We start from the raw sequence: 4,580 nt of genomic DNA on the forward strand, positions 1-4,580 counted from the left end.
GGTTTAAACGACCAAGGATGATGGCTGGACTGTTCTGTTCATGACGTGTAAGGTTTGTTCATAGTGTAGCTCAAGTAACCACTAGCCCTCTCCTTATTGACATATCAATAAGGGTGTGGAGGAGGGACGGGGTGGGGGGAGGGGCTAGTGGTGACTCTAACTAGGTCATTATAGCTTTGTGCCGTAAGGAATAAAATGAAAGGAAATGTTTTATTTAACGGATCACTCAACACATTTTATTAACGGTTATATGGTGTCGGACATATGGTTAAGGACCACACAGATATTGAGAGAGGAAACCCGCTGTCGCCACTTCATGGGCTACTCGTTTCGATTAGCAGCAAGGGATCTTTTATATGCACCATCTCACAAAGAGGATAACACATACCACGGCCTTTGATATACCAGTCGTGGTGCACTGGCTGGAGCGAAAAATAGCCCAATGGGCCCACTGACGGGGATCGATCCCATACCGACTGCGCATCAAGCGAACGCTTTGCTACTGGGCTACGTCCCGTCCTCTCTCCCCCCCCCCCCCCCCCCACACCCAATTAATGAATGAATGTTTAACGACACCCTAACACAAAAATGTATCGGCTATTGGGTATCACACAATGGTAAAATGCGCCCTAATGAGTGACACAAACAAGGGAACGCTTAGTATATTGTACGGTAAGTAAGCGAAATTCCAGTGCCACTATTAAGGCAGATATAGACTGGATTCGGCGCGTGCGTGCGGTACGGCTAAATTAATAAATAGGGCTCTTTTATATGCACCATCCCACAGACAGGATAGTATATACCACGGCCTATGTTACACCAGTTGTGGAGCACTGGCTGGAACGAGAAATAGCCCAATTTGTGCCACCGACGGTGATTGATCATAAACCGACCGAGCATCAAGCGAGCGCTTTACCACTGGGCTACTTCGCGCCCCTCAAGTCTATTAGTGTTGTAATGTCTGTAGATGTACGAGGCGTAACGTGGGACTGAATGTCTATTAGTGTTGTAATGTCTGTAGATGTACGAGGCGTAACGTGGGACTGAATGTCTATTAGTGTTGTAATGTCTGTAGATGTACGAGGCGTAACGTGGGACTGAATGTCAGTAGGTAAGACTATACCAAATACAATTCCATAGACGACCATGTTAACGTTGGTGTTTAAAAACACTACATGCAATATATCAATCAAACTATAACCCATAAATACCAGTACTACAAATCCTACCTCAAAATATCGAACCCTGGGTGGACATGCTCGAAACCCTCGTGGTATATGAGCATGTTAAAGCTTTTCGGATCGGATCAAAGTATTAACAAGAAAATGGTACTTTTCATGTCTCAATTTTTCGGTATAAGCAGATGTTTTTACAACACCCCTAGTTTCGCACGAAATCTGAGTACTTTTTTTGTTATATAGATACCCTACACGTTTCAAGCACAAAGCAACTTGACTCAGTGGTACTAGATGCAATAAAATTGCATACATTTTTAGCCCGGATGAAAATAATTTTCTTGACAACCAACACACTCACATCTATAACCATTCACAGGACTTCTGGTGTTAACTTCTCTATCAAACGTTCGCGGGCCGGGACGTCGGTTTGGGATCGATCCTAGTAGGTGGGCCCATTGGGCTATTTCTCGTTCCAGCCAGTGAACCACGACTGGTATATCAAAGGCCGTGGTATGTGCTATCTTGTCTGTGGAATGGTGCTTATAAAAGATCCCTTGCTAGTAATGGAAAAACATGTAGCGGGTTTCCTCTCTAAGACTATATGTCAAAATTACCAATTGTTTGACATCCAATAGCCGATGATTAATAAATCGTAGTGTTGCTAAACAAAACAAACTTTAAACTATCAAACGTTCGGTGCACCCCGAACTTTGACCCAGCCGGAAGTTATTTGGTTTTGTGCTACCAGTAGTGTGAGCTCGTGTGTCTGTGTGTGTAGCACGGTTAACTTCCTGATGTGGATGAGTGTTGAGCTTCAGTCCTGCTCTTAAGTGTATCTGCCTCCAGAATTTCCGAAATCGCTTATATCTCTTGCACTTGCAGCCACTCTTTCCTGCCAGCGTTCATTCACACTGGGCGGGGGAGGGGTGGGGGGTGTAGCCTAATGGTAAAGCGCTCGCTTGATGCGCGGTCGGTTTTAGATCGATCCCCGACAGTGGGTCCATTTGGCTATTTCTCGCTCCAGCCAGTGCACCACGACTGGTACATCAAATGCAGTGGTATGTGCTATGCTGTCTATGGGATGGTGCATATAAAAGATCCCTTGCTGCTAATCGAAAAGAAGGGGCGACAGCGGGTTTCCTCCCTTAACATCTGTGTAGTCCTAAACCATATGTCCGACGCCATATAACCGTAAATAAAATGTGTTGAGTGCGTCAATAAATAAAACATTTCATTCTTTCATTCACACGGGGGGGGGGGGGGGGGGGGGGGGGGGCGTGATTTAGCTCACAGTCGGTTGAGTGTTCGCTTGAGGTACTTGCGTCGCAGAATCGAATCACCTCGGTGGATCCATTCAACTGATTGGGGGGTTTTCCCCATTCTCACCAGTGCAATCACAGCTGAACAAATTCCGTGGTATGTGCTTTCATATCTGATGGAATGTGCATATAAAAGACCCCTTGCTGCATTAGGACAGGTGTTGTGGGTTTTATCTGATGACTACCTGTCAGAATTACTAAATGTTTGACCTCCAATAACCGATGATTCATAAACCAGTGTGCTCTGGTGGTGTCGTTAAACAAAACAAACTTGACCTCTAAGAGTATATGTCAGAATTACCAATTGTTTGACCTCTAATAGTCGATGATTAATAAATCCGTGTGGTTGCGTTTGTTGTGGCTTCCGCTGCGTTGTGACTCTGACGCATGTGCATATCATTGTGCAGGAGGGGTCTAGATTACGGGGGGAGGGGTAGTCGGGTCATGCTTTTTCCAAAATACATTAATGATAAAACAAGAAAAAGCTTCTTGGAGCAGTGAGCGTTCGCTTGATGCGCGGTCGGTCTAGGATCGATCCTCGTCAGTGGTCTCATTAGGTTATTTCTTGTGGTATATGCATGTATTACTATCCTTAGATTCCTGTGTTTGATGGTGTATATAAAAGATCCCTTGCTGCTAATCGGAAAGAGAAGCCGATTGTGTGGCGTTAGCGGGTTTCCTCTCCCAATATATGTGTGGTCGGACCAACCGTATCGATATGTATGACCAACCTCGCCAAATAAAATGTGTTGAGTGCCGTGTTTAAAAACACACACACACACACACACACACACACACACACACACACACACACACAAAAAGAACGTTCCTTCCTTCCTGTGCATACTTGCTTTAAATAATGTTATTTTTTTGAGTGGTGTGTATACTAGCAGCACATTGCCTCCCGCCCTTCTCATCACATGGACTAGGGGATGGGAGTTTGGGGAGGGGGATATAAATAATTACCAATCAGGACCGTGCATGGACTAAAATGAGTGGGGTGGGGGTAGTACAAACAAAATCAGTGAACAGTAATTCCATATAGGCAGAATGGGCACATTATTTTCATTTCATTTCAATTTATTATCGTGTTTATATCCAATTAAGGTTCAAGCGTGCTGTCCTGGACACACACACACACACACACACACACACACACACACACACACACACACACGTGTACAAATCAGGGCTTTGGGTGACAGTTGTCACAGAGCTGTATTCGGGCTACAGTATTGAAGCTAGGTGTGTTTTCCCGAGATAAAATAATTATGCAACACATTTTGTCACGTACAGAGTAAAATCTAGGTAAATATTAATAATTCCAACATAAAAATGAAAAAAGTTAATTGTTTTACCAAAAACACACCAACTGTCGCCCAAAGCCTGTATGACAACGCGTCGCCCAAATGCTCTCACACACTCTGACTGTCACAACGGGTTTTGGACAGTTTCAGATCTAATAAAAACAAATAACGGGGAATGAGTTGAATTTTGTCGAATGCTTTTTGGGTGGTGGTGGTTGTGGGTTTTTTTGTTAAAATTAAAGTGTATAATAAAGTTTCCTACTTATCTTGAATGCAGAATTTTTGAACAGTAACAAACAAATATTGTTACGATTTGAACGTATTTTTTAATAAACATATTGCATGAAAAATTCACAGTCACACCAAATAAACTTTAATTTAATGAAAGAGTTATCTTTCCTTTAAATGATGGTCACGTTTAAAACGCGGAATTTGTAGGATACATGTGATAAAACGCGAATTTTAAAAGCGTGACAAAAATAGAGGTATTTGAGAGTAGCCTACAACGCAGCGAAAGCAGTGTACTGATGGAGATTATCAAAATGTAAAGAGAAAAACACTACGTTTCGGCTATTTTCATTATTCATTGTTCTACCCATTTAAAATTGCATGAAGAAAATACCCAGATAGGCCTAGCCAATTTTCGAAGAACACAATTTTCTATCGATTTGGGTTTTTTTAAAAACAAGGATATGTTTCAACTGATTATTACAATTAAATACATAAATGCCCTGTAACCCCACCACCTCTCTTTTCGCATCTGACTTTGGGGTCAA

Source organism: Gigantopelta aegis, chromosome 13 (assembly GCF_016097555.1).
Source record: "Gigantopelta aegis isolate Gae_Host chromosome 13, Gae_host_genome, whole genome shotgun sequence".
NCBI classification, from domain to species: Eukaryota; Metazoa; Mollusca; class Gastropoda; order Neomphalida; family Peltospiridae; genus Gigantopelta; species Gigantopelta aegis.